This window comes from Oryctolagus cuniculus, chromosome 21 (genome assembly GCF_051225735.1).
Source record: "Oryctolagus cuniculus isolate XC-2025 breed Fujian yellow rabbit chromosome 21, ASM5122573v1, whole genome shotgun sequence".
Taxonomy (NCBI): domain Eukaryota; kingdom Metazoa; phylum Chordata; class Mammalia; order Lagomorpha; family Leporidae; genus Oryctolagus; species Oryctolagus cuniculus.
In genome coordinates, this window is record NC_142887.1 from 13925001 (window position 1) to 13940742 (window position 15742).

The 15742-nt window shown below is 54.2% G+C and overlaps 1 protein-coding gene across 5 annotated transcripts in view; it reads left to right on the top strand.

Moving 5' to 3' along the window:
• Nucleotides 1-15742, top strand: part of RPH3A (rabphilin 3A) — a 247979-nt gene that overhangs the window by 14793 nt on the left and 217444 nt on the right. For 3 of the 5 annotated variants that reach the window (XM_089323167.1, XM_089323169.1, XM_089323170.1), the window contains exons 1-2: nt 5717-5818; nt 6888-7045. The exons of 1 other annotated variant lie outside the window; for it this stretch is intronic. The gene's annotated coding sequence lies outside the window, so the exon portion shown is untranslated. Of the gene's footprint in view, nt 1-5716; nt 5819-6887; nt 7046-15742 lie in introns of those variants that run through there. One more of the 5 variants, XM_051826562.3, reaches the window with a different exon arrangement.

Consider the following 15742-nt stretch of genomic DNA (forward strand, 5'->3'; position numbering starts at 1 on the left):
AATGTAGTTCATAGATACAGCTCTAAGAATATAATGATACTTCCCTCCTCCTTCCTTCCTTTCTTCAATTTTCGTGATAACATCTTTTTAATTTACTTTATAATCACAAGCTTAAGCTCCTCTAAGTAGAATTCAACATGTGGAAGGACTGGTGTGCTGCAGGAATATGGACGAGGGCTGTAAGCAGTAATCAAACCCCACGATGTCAATTTCACCCAAATGCTTGACACCTCTTTGTACCCTGTGTTTTAGCTACCACAGATCAGGGAAAACATGTGATATTTGTCTTTTTGGGCCTGGCTAATTTCACTCAGCATAATGGCTTCCAGTTACATCCATTTTGTTGCAAATCTTTTCTCCCTTGTTGCTTGATTTTTGTTCGGTTATTTGCATTTCCATAGACATTTTAGAATCAGCTTACAAATTTCAATTCAAAGGATCTATTGGTATTTATTTTTTTATTTTTATTTTTAATTTTATTTTTTATTTTTGACAGGCAGAGTGGACAGTGAGAGAGAGACAGAGAGAAAGGTCTTCCTTTGCCGTTGGTTCACCCTCCAATGGCCGCCGCTGCAGCCGGCGCACCGCGCTGATCCGATGGCAGGAGCCAGGATCCAGGTGCTTTTCCTGGTCTCCCATGGGGTGCAGGGCCCAAGCACCTGGGCCATCCTCCACTGCACTCCCTGGCCATAGCAGAGAGCTGGCCTGGAAGAGGGGCAACCGGGACAGAATCCGGCGCCCCAACCGGGACTAGAACCCGGTGTGCTGGCGCCGCAAGGTGGAGGATTAGCCTATTGAGCCACGGCGCCGGCCAGGATCTATTGGTATTTTAAAAAAAGATTTATTTATTTTCATTTGAAAGGCAAAGTGAGGGAGGGGGAGGGGGAAGAGGAGGGGGAGGGAGAGGGAGAGGGAGGTCTCTCTGTCTGCTGGCTTGCTCCCCAAATGGCCGCAACGGCCAGAGCTGAGCTGATCCGAAGCCAGGATCCAGGAGCTTCCTCCAGGTCTCCCATGTGGTGCAGGGGCCCAAGGACTTGGGCCATCTTCTACTGCTTTCCCAGGCCATAGCAGAGAGCTGGATGGGAAGTGGAGCAGCTGGGACTCGAACCGGCGCCTATATGGGATGCCAGCACTGCAGGCTGGGACTTTAACCCACTGCAGCACAGTGCCGGCCCCAGCATCTACCGATTTTGATTGGGACTCCAGTGAATGCGTAGACCACTTGAGGGAGCATTAAACTCTTAGCAATATTTAATCTTCTAAGCCAGCCCGTGGCCGAGGCACATTTCTCTGTGTATGCAAATATCCATCACCTTCTCTCCACAGTAATGTGGAAGTCTTGCTCACCTTTTGTTAGACTTGTTCCCAGAGCTAAGGCCTTTTTTGCCTCTATGATCAGTGAACTTGCATTTTTCGATTTCCTTTATCTGTTGTTTGTTGCTGGGGCAGCACATTAACAGGAGGAACTCTTAGTGTTAACCTCCTCATTGGAACATTTCCTGTGACTTGACTTTATGTGTGCCAACTCGTAAGAGAAGGCAGGAATGGAATGCCTACAAACTGACCACAGTGGTAACTTTTAGGCAGGGAGAGAGGGATTTGACTTTTTTGAGAAAAGATGGTATTCAAGAGGGAGTTCAATCTTTGACATTTCTTAAAATTTCTAATTAAGTTAGTTGACAGGCAGAGAGAGAGGGAGAGGAAGAGGGAGAGAGAGAGAGAGGTATTTTTCCTTTCATGGTTCACTCATCAAATACCCACAAGAGCTGGGGCTGGGCCAAGCTGAAGCCAGGAGTCAGGAGCTCCATCTGGGTTTCTTTCCTGGGTAGCAGGGACTCAAGTACTCGAGCCGTCACCTGCTGCTTCCCAGAGCTTGCAGGAGAGGAGGCCGGAAGCAGAGGCGGAGTGGGAACTTGAACCTAAACACTCCGATGAGTGGGAGGCAGGAGTCCCCAGAGGCATCTTAAGCCCTGCACCAAATGCCTGTGCCTGTTAGGTTTTTCTTTTTCTTTTTTGACAGGCAGAGTGGACAGTGAGAGAGAGACAGAGAGAAAGGTCTTCCTTTGCCGTTGGTTCACCCTCCAATGGCCGCCGTGGCCGGCGTGCTGCACCGCGCTGATCCAAAGGCAGGAGCCAGGTGCTTCTCCTGGTCTCCCATGGGGTGCAGGGCCCAAGCACTTGGGCCATCCTCCACTGCACTCCCGGGCCACAGCAGAGAGCTGGCCTGGAAGAGGAGCAATCGGGACAGAATCCGGTGCCCCGACTGGGACTAGAATCCGGTGTGCTGGCGCCGCAAGGCGGAGGATTAGCCTATTGAGCCGCGGTGCCAGCCCCGTTAGGTTTTAATTCTCATAGAAGGGGGAGGTTTTCATGTCTTATCCATGTAATTAAAAATCTTTTTAAAGAAAAGCAAACCTGCCTCTGAAGGCCAGGCTGGGAGGTGTGTGACTGATGACTGGGAGCAATCCAGGGCTAGGTGGGAATCCAAGACTAACTTCTGCCTGACAGATCCCCGTGTGGCTGTGCATGAGTGAACTTGGCAGGTAATTCTGCAAAACACAGGGCAGGGCGTGAATCCAGCTAGAGAGGGGCTGAGGCCAGTGCTGTGTGTGGGGATGACTGGTTCTGCCAGGCAGCTCAGCTCAGTCCTACAGAGGCCTTTGGGAGGCCGATCTGAAGCCAGGAGCCAGGAGCTTCTTCTGGGTCTCTCCTATGGGTGCGGGGGCCCAAGGACTTGGGCCATCCTCCACTGCCTTCCCAGGCCATAACAGAGAGCTGGATGGGAAGTGGAGCAGCTGGGACTAGAACCGGCGCCCATATGGGATGCCGGCACTGCAGGCTGGGACTTTAACCCACTGCAGCACAGCGCCGGCCCCAGCATCTACTGGATTTTAATTGGGATTCCAGTGACTGTATAGACCATTTGAGGCAGAATTAAAATCTTAGCAATATTTAATCTTCTAACCCAGTCCATGGCCGAGGCACATTTCCTGCCCCAACCTTGTGCCTGATACGCAGAGTGATGCGGCCGCCTTTGGGAGGAAGGGGAGGGACTTAGTGGGGGAGCCAGGGTTGGACCCTCTGAGTGCTCTGGTTCTTCCTGGAATCCCTGTGCAGGCCCTCGGGTTTGTACCTTGCTCTCTTGTGAGTTTGCATGCGGCAACATTGAGCTTCTTAGGTTGTAAAACCCTAGACTCAGATTGGAAACTAAGGAGAGAAATGTCACAGTGGGCAGGAAGCAAGAAGAAGTGGGGAGGAGGAGGGAGGGGAGGAGGGGGATGATACGGGCGAGGAGCCCGGTTCAGGTGCTCACTAAAAGCCCCCGTCACAGCAGCAGAAGCAGCAGCTACAGCCGCTCGCGCCAGGAGCACCTGTTAGGAAGAAGAGGCGCAGTCTGACTTACCGAGGAAGGGCCCAGGGGACCAGGAAACAGAGCAGGAAGGGGTTAAAAAAGAAATCTTGCCTCCTGGGGACCTTGTAATTAGAAGGACAGTCGTTTCCATTGATTGCAGCAATGGGAAGTTTTTGGATGGGAGGTTAATCGGTAATACAGGTGTGTAACGGCTTCTTGGCTTCTCCTCGGATGCCAGGAGTTAACCTCTGCGTTCTGGGCTGTGCGCTCCTGTTCCTCATTTGTCTGCCTGGCGTCCCGTGCCTGCTGCGTGGATTCTGACGCATCAGCAGGACCAACACAGAGGGGCACAAAAGTGAGCCGCGGCACCTGCACAGCAAGCAAGGCTGGCTTCCTGCTCACGGGGCCGGGGTGGCAGCTGCTGCAGCCATCGCAGGCCGCGAGGTGCAGGGGGGCTGCTGATGAGCCTTGCTCGGGCTGCTGCTGATGTTTGCACTCCGAGAAGGTGTTGCAGGCCCCAGCTCGGGTCCCGCTGCTCCACTTCCAACCCAACTTCCTGCTAATGCCCCTGAGAAGGCAGCGAAAGATGGCCCGAGTAGCAGGGCCCCAGCCACCCACGTAAGAGACCCGGATGGAGCTCTGGGTTCCTTTCTTTGCCCTGGCCCAGCCCTGGCTGTTCTGGCCATGTGGGGAGTGAACCAGCAGATGGAAGATCTCGCTGTCCCCCACCCCATCACTCTGCCTTTCAAATAAGTTAATTAATTAAATAGATCTTTTATTAAAATTTATTTTTTATTTATTTGAAAGGCAGAATTATGAGAGGTAGAGGCAGAGAGAGAGGTCTTCCATCTGCTGGGTCACTCCCCAAATGGCCATAACAACTGGGGCTGGGTCAGGCTGAAGCCAGGAGCCAGGAGCCAGGAGCCAGGAGCTTCTTCTGGGTCTTCGACATGGGTGCAGGGGCTCAAGCACTTGGACCATCTTCCGCTGCTTTCCCAAGCACATTAGCAGGGAGCTGGATCAGAAGTGGAGCAGCCGGGACTCGAACCAGTGCCCATATGGGGCCGGGTCTTTAATCTGCCGGCCCCAATAAATAAATCTTTTTAAAAAGTTACAGCCTCTGAAATATGAAAAGAAAAGGATAAAACTGAAATGGATGCATGGGTCCAGTGATAACACTGTCCCTAAGATACACAGGGCACTACAATGTGGGCTGGTTAGAGGCAGCTAAGTCAGCTCAGTTCTATATTTTCATGTGGCTGTAACTCCACTGACAGTTCTCCTGGTGTCATATTTGACGTGGCTGCATTTTCACATTCCTGCAGTCTGGGCGTCTACTGTCCGGCTGCCCCGGGTTCCTATGGGCACAAGCTGATTGCAGTTTGAGTTGTGGGAATTTGATTCATCCCAGAAGGTCCTGAGTAGATGCGTCGGTCATGGTGTGGCCTACAGTAGCTCTCTGCAACTTGCTCACTTGATTTGGGGGCTGTTTATTTATTTGAAAGGCAGAGACAAAAAGAAAGATATCTTTCATCTGCTGACTACCTTATGAAATGCCCACAATTGCGAGGGCTGGGTCAAGCCACACCAGGAGCCTGGCACTTAATCCAGGCGTCGGATGTGAGTGGGAGGGAGCCGAGAGCCTGAGCCATCACTTGTCACCTCCCAGGGTGCATGTTAGCAGGAAGCTGGAATGGGAGTGGAGCCAGAGCTCCAGGCCGGGCACTCGGATATGGGATGTGGGGTCCCAGGTGGTGTCTCTTATTTATTTATTTATTTATTCATTCATTCATTCATTTATTTATTTATTTTTGAAGGCAGAGTTAGACAGTGAGAGAGAGAGAGAGAGAGAGACAGAGAGAAAGGTCTTCCTTCCGTTGGTTCACCCCCAAAATGGCCGCCATAGCTGGTGTGCTGCGCCGATCCGAAGCCAGGAGCCAGGTGCTTCTTCTTGGTTTCCCATGCGGGTGCAGGGCCCAAGCACTTGGGCCATCCTCCACTGCCTTCCCGGGCCACATCAGAGCTGGACTGGAAGAGGAGCAACCGGGACAGACTCTGGTGCCCCAACCGGGACTAGAACCCGGGGTGCTGGCACCGCAGGCAGAGGATTAGCCTAGTGAGCTGCGGCACAAAGTGCCCACCTCTGCCTGCGATGGGCTTTAGAACCAAAAAAGTTGAAACATCCTTGTCGGAGGAGCCTAATGAATAAGGCATGTATAAAGCAAAATATTCATGCTGTCTCGTCGTCCGTCCCCTCTCATTCTAATGTTAAAGCAAGTTTAAAGCAGTGTTTCTGAAGGGAGTTGGCACACAGCTGTCCTGCCCCTGCGCCTGCGTGGTGGTTAACAGGCACACGTGTCTGCCGCTAGCTATCCAATGACTTCGGGTAAGTGGTTCAGCATGTGCGAGCTCTGGTGTGTGCTGCAGCTCAATAGTCCCTGTTCCCCGGCTTGCCATGAGGACCAAGTGAGTTAATACACACAGGATTCAGCCTCAAGTCTGTTCTAGGACAGGGGACTTCAGAAAGTTGGAGGGTGTGTCAGGGGAGAAGAGACGGAGTAGGAAGCCACAGCCAGGCCAGGTGTATCCAGAATCCAGCCTGGGAGGGGCTCGCTCCCAGGTGAACGCACGGCGGAGAGCGAGCCCCTTCCCTTGCAGACTGGTGGTTTGCATAGTGCAAAGTGGCGGGAAGGGGCTTGGAGCCTGAGCTGAAGCAGGGCTCCAAGACAGGGAGAGCTGGGGCTCGTTCTAAAGGGCCCACGAGGTCACAGTGTGAGCTGGGAGGGGCTTGGGCTGAGGCTGAGCCTGGACTCGGGGCTGAGCTGCTGAGTGGGGGAGAGGGCTTGGGAGGAGTGGGGAGAGCTCTGGCTGATGGCTGCACTCTTCAGACAGGGGTGTGTCCAGCAGTCCAGGCAGGGCGGGGCTGGTCAAGGCAGGGTGGGGCTGTATTAGCAGGCAGAGAAATGGGGGCTGCTTGCTGTGTGTAGGTGAGGGGTCAACGTGGCTCTGAGGCTTTCTGCCCTTGCGCTGTCATGGGGCGGTTAAGAAGCTGCGTGGGAGGCCTGCGTCCCACGTCGGAGTGGCTGGATCCGCTCCTGACTCCAGCCTCCTGCTAAGGCAGACCCTGGGAGGCAGCGGTGTCATCCAAGGTGGGAGTCTGGGGTGGAACTCCTGGCTTTGGGCTTCAGCCCAGCCCTGGTTGTTGCAGGCATTTGGGGAGTGAGTCGGTGGATGGGAACACTTTCTCTTTGTCTCTCTCTGCCGCTCAAGAAAAAAAAAATCAGTGCAAACAGTTTTGACATCTGTGCATAGTTTTTCTGTAATGTACATCTTCCAGGAGCGTTTTGAAGACCCCTTGTCCTAAGCAAGGGCCCTAGACCCTGCACCCTAAGCCTTGGGGGTGGAGATTGCCCAGGTGCTGCTTCTCCAGGTCGCCGTCAGGGCGCCCCCTGCGGGTATAATTAGAATCAGATGCTTTCCTTCTTTTAATTTAAATACAGGTATCCTAACACTCCCCCCCCCCCCCCCCCCGCAGGTGAATTGCATGATTCACGCCCGCTCTGATTCTGCTCGCCACGCCACGGCCCCCCTCTCAGAGCCGCTGTCTGCTCATCTGCACCATGGACCTGTTCAGGTGGTGCTGAGGCCCTACGCGACTCACGCACACGGCATTTTGTCCCAGGCTGGCAGACGGTAAGGACTTGATGACTGCTAATCATTCCTGCCATCGTGGGGTTCTGTAATCCTTGTGGCAGCCCTTTGCTGGGGCAAACTGTCACCAGATAGGTGCTTTCCTGTGCGCCCACTGCCCTTTGCCATCCTTTCAGTGTCTTTGGGAACTGGCTGTGCGGGTTTGCCTGATCCACAGGGAAGTGGGAATACACAGTGTGTCCGTGCTCCTGGAGAGGAGTGAGCTGAGATCTGGAACAGGTGGGGATCCCCCTCCCCAACGCGCCAAGAACATACGAGCAGTTATGCAAAGATGCACACAGACTGCGATTTGTGTGCAGGGCCTCGTGAAGATTTAGGGGTCCACTTTACACAAGTCTGTAGTCCAAGTACAAAGGCGTGTGTGAGACGGGAAGAACGTCAGGTCCAGGATGGGGGTGGGGCACGGTCGAAGAGGGGCTCTCGAGGACCTTCACACACATAGCGGGGGTTGGTTTTTTAATCTGCTGCTGGCGCATTTATTATTCTTTATGTCTTTAGAAGTGTGGCTCAGGGCAGGCATTTGGCACAGTGGGTGGGACGCGGAATGGGATGCCTGCATTCCCTAGCAGGTGACGGCTCCTAGTGCCCTGGGCCCTGCCCCCCACCTGGGAGCCCTGGCTTCAGCGGGGGCCAGCCCCGGCTGCTGTGTGCATCTGGGGAGTGAACTAGCAGATGGGAGATCTTCATCTGTCTCTGTGCCTTTCAAATCAATCAGTAATTTAGAAAATATGTACTAGTAGTTTAAAAAGAACAGAATCTTCATGGGGAGGTCTCTAAGCAGGTTCTTTAACCGCTCTGAATCCACACTTCCTCCCCACCCGAGGTGGGGATAGTGTGTCCCGAGCACAGGCGCACTGAGGGGAAAGGCAGTGTCGCCTGGGCTGTGTGGAAGACAGGAGGGGACACACTGGCCAGGCCACCAGTTCTGGGCGTCTTCCTGCAAAGCTCCCTTTTGTCTGAAGCCTGGGTCAGGGCTTCTCAGTGAGGAGCGTTTTTTTTTTTTTTTTCCAAGCTTTATTTTATTTTAAGATGTGTTTATTTGAGAGTTACCGGGAGAGGAGAGAGGGGGAGGGGGGGAAAGAGAGTGGGGGAGAGGGGGAGAGAGGAAAGGAGGGAGAGAGAGAGGTCTTCCATTGGTTCACTCCCCAAATGGCTGCAACAGCTAGGGCTGGGCCTGACTGAAGCCAGGAGCCAGGAGCTTCTTCCAGGTCTCCCATGTGGGTGCAGGGGCCCAAGCTCTCGGGCCTTCTTCCACTGCCTTCCCAGGTTAGCAGGGAGCTGGATTGAAGTGAAGCAGCCAGGACTCAAACCAGTGCCCATATGGGATGCCGGCATCACAGGCAGCAGCTTACCTGCTATGCCATGACACTGGCCCCTGTAAGTACTGTTTTCAAGGTGACTCTGCCGTGCCCCACTGCGGGTATCAGTGTTTCCCTGCAGAGCTTTGGAAGTTCCGTGGTTCTCCCAGGGGTTCGCAGCTGGTAAATAGCAGAGCTGATACCTGGAACCCAGATCTGTCTGCAAGTCAAGGATTGTGTTCTCTTTATAAAAAGCATTTATTTATTTACTTTTATTATATCAAAGGCAGACGGTTCAAATCCTGGCTGTTCTACTTCTGATCCAGCTCTTTGCTGTGGCCTGGGAAAGCAGTAGAAGATGGCCCAAGTCCTTGGGCCCCTGTACCCACGTAGGAGACCCAGAGGAAGCTCCTGACTTTGGATCAGTGCAGCTCTGGCTGTTGCAGCCAATTGGGGAGTGAACCAGCAGATGGAGGACCTCTCTCTCTCTCTCTCTCTGCCTCTCTTTCTCTCTCTGTGTAACTCTGACTTTCAAATAAGTAAATAAATCTTTTTTTTTTTTTTTTAAAGAAAGGCAGAGCAACAAGGCAGTGAGACACACAGAGATCTTCCATCCGCTGGTTTGCTCCCCAAATGCCTGCTACTGCTGGGGCTGGGCCAGGCTGAACCAGGAGCCTGAAGCCCCATCCAGGCCTTCCATGTAGGTGCAGGGGCCCTCCCCCCCCACTTCTCCCAGATGCCTTATCAGAGAGCTGGATTGGAAGTGGAACAGCCGGGACCCAAACTGGTATGCCTGTGGGATGCCGGTGCTGTGGGCAGTAGATTAACCAGCTTTGCTGCAACGCTGGCCCCCGAGTTAACGTTCTAATTTATGTATACAAGAGTACTTGAAAGTTCTTGGAGAAATTAACAGAGAAGTTCAGTTTTGTGCAAAAAATTTGAAATCCACGCACACAAGTGGTCTCCATACAACTCATGGAAAATGCACACACAGTTATTTTCTCATGAGCTTTTGGCAGCATCAGCGTGGGAAGAGTGCTATGCTTGGGTTCGACTTTGAACTTCACCACATACCAGCTGTGGGTTAGGTTAGGACAAGCACCTTCGATCTTGGTTTCCTCATCTGTATAGCCGGGACAAGGACGGCGCCTACTTTATGGGGCAGCCGCAGGTGAGACAGCGCGTTAGGGGTCCCAGTGGCAGCGGACAAGCAGCGCTCACCCACGTGCCTTTGCGACGCCACATCCCTGTGCCGGCTGTGCGGCTCCGTGTTTCGGGCTGCGATCCTGTGTCCAGTGAGAGGGAGGGGCCTTCCTGCTCTCCCAGTTCGCCACCCCCCAGATCTGCGACACAGCTCACCTGCACTATTTATTTAAAAATTCTATTCAGTACGGCCTGCCTGCCTTCGCCAGCTGTAATACTTTTAGATAACACTTGCACAGCCTTCGCCGAAGCTGAGGCATTGTTCAGAACGGGTTTTTTTAAAACACAGAAATTGAGCAGTATATTTCTGTACCTAATTACCCTTCTTTCCCTTTGCAGTCTAAGAGGGTGTATTAACAAGTGAGCAGTGGTTTTTCTCCTCCTGTTGGCTAATGCAGTTTTCTGTTCATCTGAGGTGCAGCTGAGACAGAGAGAAGCACTCTAATCCCCGGCCTCATTGTGAGCCGTGACTGCAGCCAGGTGGGGCGGCAGGGAGGCCTTATGAAGTGAGACAGAGAACGCGCTTCCCTCTGCAGCTGTCACAGTCAAGAATGGGCCAGGGCGAAGCCAAGAGCGGGGAACTCAGTCCAGGTCTCCCATGTAGGGGGCAGAGACCCAAGTACTTGAGCTCTCACCGCTGCCTCCCTGGACGCACACGAGCAGGCGGCTGGAATTGGAAGCAGAGCCGGGACTTGAACCCAGGCCCTCTGGTATGGGAGATGGTAGCCCAGGCAGCGACTCTAACCCCTGTGCCGAACGCCAGACCCTAACCAGATATTTTCAGCTTCTTTCTCCCATTTCTCCTCTCCTAAAAACCTAGCTGTGATTTTAGCCTGGCTTCTTTTCTCTCTCTTTTTAAAGATTTATTTATTTAGAGGAAGGGCACAGTTACAGAGAGAGGGAGACGATCTCGCGTACACCGGCTCACCCCACAGATGACTGCACTGGCCGGGCTGGCTCAGGCTCCAGCCAGGAGCTGGAACTGCGGGCCGGGTCTCCCCTGTGGGTGGCGGAGGCCCAGCCGCTCGGGCCATCATCCTCCACTGCTTTCTCAGGTGGTGCATTTTGGTGGCTCACCATGAAGGCGGTTTGCGGGAAGTCGCTTTCCGCCCCTGAAACCTTCAGTGGATCCAGATTGCCCATGGCACTGCGGACCTGGAACCCGGTCTAGAGCTTCCCGGGAAGGGGGACTCTGGTTCCCTGGGACTGTAAAGCTGGCCTCCGTGAGCTCATTCGTTCGATTCCCTCTGGCTTCCATGCCGCTCCCTCCTCTCCTCTTTATCTCTCAGTCAATGTCAAACCCAAACTTGCAGGATACTTTAGGCAGAAGGTTCCCCTTTTGCGGAGACTCCCCGTCCTCCGTCCCTCGGGATCACCGTGACACTCAATCCCAGGAGCTGGGGGTCTCCTCCGCGATGGGAGGGCCCAGGCGTGGTGCTTAGACAGAGCTGTCATGTGACCTGGGCTCCCTCCCTCACAATAGCTGCTCCCCTGTAACATGGGGATCACGGACGCCTCCTCGCTGGTGCTGTTGTGGGGGTGCAGACGGCACAACGCGCTGCCCGACTCCTGGGTGCCCGCCCCTTGCATGCAACCCTGCAACCGGACGCAAACCCCCTGCAGGCCGGCCTCTGTTTCCCCGTATGGCAAATTTCACCATCGATCTCCACCCTTTTTTCTTTCTTCTATCCAAGCCCTTGGCCGTGCGACTCTGCTGTGTCTCATTTGGGCCAACGTTTGCCATCTTCCATAAGGATTTAGGTGAAACGTGATGGCGATCATATTCCAAATTTCAAAGAGCAAAAGACATTTAACTAAACTTTCAAGTGATGTGCCCTGTACGTTTGTAGCATCCATACTTCGGAAACTAGCAAAGCTTACGGCTGCACTCTACCTGTCGGGACCCCCTGTGTTTCCCCGCCTCTTGGCTTTAGTTCCCGACAGAAAGCAAGAGTGACATGGAAGGGCTGGGTGCCTTGGTGCACAGAGGAGAGAGACATGGAGCAGGGGGCCCAGCCTAGCCCGAGATGGATGCACCCATTTCCTCCTGACGAGAAGTAGCGCTGATGGGCTGACGCCGCTGAGCTGCCAACGGTTGGTGACAAGGCGGTGTGGTTACCAAATCCACACTGCTAAGTCGTGTCCCGCCCATGGTGGGTTCTTAGTAAATATTTACTCAATTAAATGAGCAAATCCATGTATTGTGCTCTGGGGAACACTTCTGTTCTCAAGGTTAATTATTTGTTTGCTTAATTAAGGATTTCTGCATCTGATGGAGATGGGAGCTCATTAGGATGTGCGGGGAAACTGGCTTCCCCGAGGCTGGGATCTGGCACCTGTAAGTTCTGGGAAATGCAAGCGCTTTTGTGAAAAAGCAAGCGGCAGACAGTCCCCGGGGACCCGCGCCTGTGTGTCCCGTGCACAGCGAGCGTGTGAAGCGGTGGGAAGTGCGCGCGTGGCTTTTTGTTCTGTCTTCACAGTCCGGTGTGTGTGTGTGTTGCGCCTCCAGCCCGCCTTCCCACGGATGCTCCATTTTCATGTGAGACAGTTGATCTGGATTTGGGTCTCGTGCCATTTACAACCGACCAAGTAGAGTCCCCTAAGACCTGAACGCATTCTAAATCTTTTCCAAAAACTAAATCAAAGCCAAGTTTAAAATCGAGGTTAACATTACAAACTCACTTCTCTCGTCACACCGACCACATCTCAAGCACTCAATGAAGAGCCACGTAGGTCTTGCCTGCCTCCTGGGGTGGCACCGCCTCTGATGTGTCGTGGCGCCGTCTTCCCAAGCCTACACAGACTGTGTCTTGTCCAGTGGCCTCGCTGTGGAGCTCATCTGGAAGTTAAAAGCTTAAGCAGCATGCCTGACCTCTGTCCATCCTGATGTTGTACCAGTCCACCAGTCCACCTCCCCCACGGCTCACCTGAGCCACCCTCCTCTCTGCACCCCCTCTCTGCCCCACGGCTCATCTGAGCTGCCCCCTCTCTGCCCCATGGCTCACCTGAGCCGCCCCCTCTCTGCCCCACAGCTCACCTGAGCCACTGCCCCCACCCCCACCCCACAGTTCACCTGAGCCACCCCCCACCCTGCACCTGCACTGCTGCTGTTCTGGCTGGGGCTTCCCATCTGGGTGACCCCACCGTGCTCCCTCTGCAGTCCCCAGCTCCTGTCTTCACCCACCCCTTTCCAGTCGTTCCCCCACTGCGTCCGGACTGCTCTCTCCCACGCACGCCTCCTCTTCACTGCTCCTGTGGCTGAAATCCTCCAGAGTTCTCTCCGACCTCTGGGACCAAATCCATGCCTGTCAACGTGACGTGCAAGGCCTTGCTGACTGCTGTCCCCTCACAGTCTCTGTTCTGATTGTCCTTGAGTTCCCTCTGTGACCCCTGGGCCTTTGCACATGATGTGCTGTCTCTCTGGAATCCTGTGTCTTCTCCCCTTGCACCTCCTTCCTTGTCTTCAGTTCTCCTCCTCTGTGGAGCCCTCCCAGGCCACCGCCTGTGTGCACGAGGTGCGTTGTGCACTCACGCCCACGCTTCCCTTCCCTGCCGCCTTCTGGCCCTATGATGGGGCTGGGAATGAGACAGACCTGGTCTCTGGGGGTTCACTGTGCATCCCAGGGCTGGGTCAGTACCTGGTCACGTACGTGGAACACGTTACAGACCCCAGCTCCTAGGGCAGCCTGCCGGCTTGAATCCCACTCTGAGAAGCAGCCAGGCAGTCTCACTTACTGGAAAATCCACTGCACTACACGGCTGACACAGGGCTTGGTGTCCATGGTGACGGAATGGCTCATACCTCCCTAAGTGTCCCTGGGACCATGGGGACAGTTGTCCTACCATGGCATTAAAATAAAACTTGGGGTGACACTTGGCACAGGAGTGAAGGTGCCGTTTGGGCTGCTGGATGCCATGTCCCTATTGGAGGGCCTGGGTTAGAGTCAGGTTCGCAGCTCCTGCTGGTGCTGGGAGGCCGCAGGGGATGGCTCTGGTAGTAGGGTTCCTGCTCCCCACGTGCGAGACCCAGGCTGCATCCCCGGCTCCCAGCTGAGCCCCAGCTGTTGTGGCATTTGGGGCAGGAACCAGCAGCAGGAGATCTCTATTTGTCCCTCTGACTTCCAAATAATTAAAAAGAGAGTAAGACCCAAGCCCTCCTGAAACGGAGTGACCAGAGCCTGCCTGTCTCGTCTCCTTCATCTTTGCCCTCCCTCAACTCCATGCGTCCAGCCACACCACACCCACCCTTTCTTTCCGCCTCAGGGCCTTTGCACTTGCTGTCCCCCTCCGCCCCCACTCCCAGGGCAGGGTGGGGGTTGGCCCCTCACCTCCTCCTGGTCTCAGTTCAAATGGCTTTTCCTTTGAGAAGCCCTTCCTGGGCTGTCTAGAGTAGCCCCTTGCCCAGTGCCATTTTATTGCCTTCCAAGCACCCATTCTTGTCTGAAATTATTTTAGGCATCGACTTTCCCATTACAGTTTTTTCTCCTGTTTTGAATGTCAGTGCACTGAGGACAAGGATTTTGCCCCTTTCTTCATGGCTGTTCCCCAGAACAATGCCTTGAACACAGGAGGTACTTACGAAATGCTCGAACATAGTAGGTGCTCAATAAATGCTTGTTCCGTGACGGGCCATCAAGGAGCTGAGCTTTTTAGCAAGCAGTGTGCTTCCAAGGCCAGTGCTGGGCAGACCTCCAGCACTCCTTCCTCTGGCTTTCCAGTGTGTCGATCCGTGTTACCGATCAATTGCAATTGCATCTGTTCATTTTTCTAGGAGAGAGCGGGTCACGGCCCAGTGGCTTTATGAATTCAGAACAATGAGTGCGGCTGTGTGACAGCACTGCTGTGGCGCGTTAGCACGGCCGTGTCTTAGCCTTAGCCTGAGAGAGGTGCAGGAGCTCTAGCTGAGGGTCACAACGCTCCCGCACGTTCCTGTCGCCTTGCTTGGATCCTTACTCATCTCCCGCCCATCCCCACCCCAACCCCAAAGAGCTTCAGGGCTCAGAGTTGCCGTTCTTGCTCAATCTTTAGCTCTAGCCAATAGAAATACCTTTATGTAACCAGTAGAGTCCTGGCCAGGCAGGGGGTAAAAAGGGACAAATAACCCGTGTTGCTTCCAAGAGATTAGCAGCCTGGGATAGCTACACGTCCCTGCCACTCCCTAATTTATTTATTTATTTATTTATTTATTTATTTATTTATTTATTTATTTATTTTTTATTTTGACAGGCAGAGTGGACAGTGAGAGAGAGAGACAGAGAGAAAGGTCTTCCTTTGCCGTTGGTTCACCCTCCAATGGCCGCCGCGGCCGGCGCGCTGCGGCCGGCACAGCGCGCCGATCCGATGGCAGGAGCCAGGAGCCAGGTGCTTTTCCTGGTCTCCCATGGGGTGCAGGGCCCAAGCACCTGGGCCATCCTCCACTACACTCCCTGGCCACAGCAGAGAGCTGGCCTGGAAGAGGGGCAACCAGGACAGAATCCGGCGCCCCGACCGGGACTAGAACCCGGTGTGCCGGCGCCGCTAGGCGGAGGATTAGCCTAGTGAGCCGCGGCGCCGGCCTGCCACTCCCTAATTTAAATGTGGGTGCTTCTGGCTGGTGGCTGACGCTGGTGCTTTGTCAAACGCGGGTACACCTGGCCAGACTGAGGCTTCTCCACGGCGCTCGCTCCGCTCTGCGGTGAGTGTGGCCTGTTTGAAACTGTCATGAAATCCGACTCTGAAGATGCCGGGAGGAAGTCAAGTGGAAGTCAAGGAACGCCTCCCAGCCCCCACTCTGGGTTAACTCAGAGCAACGCGGCCCCGCCTGTCAAAATATTGTTTGGAGAGGGTGGGCTCTTCCTTCGGAAGCTCTTCAGGTTTTTAAGGACAGCCTGGCTGCATTTTCAGTGCTGAGATAAGTCCTTGTGCTTCTGGCTTTATTTTGCACGTTGCGCATCTAGGCTCCGGCCGTGTGGCTGAGGGTGAGGAGACGGGTACCCTGGTTCTGAGAGTGCACAGCCCTCCCATGAGGCTGGGGGCAAGGGAGGAACTTGCCGCCCCTCCCATTTGTCCTGTTCATCTCTCCACCTGTGCCTGGGGCTCCCTGAGGAGTGCCTGGGTCCTTGGATGGAGTTTAGGGTGAGGTCCAAAGTGGGCATCCGGGTATAAACAAGGGAATTCTGGAAGGGTTGGCTTGTATACC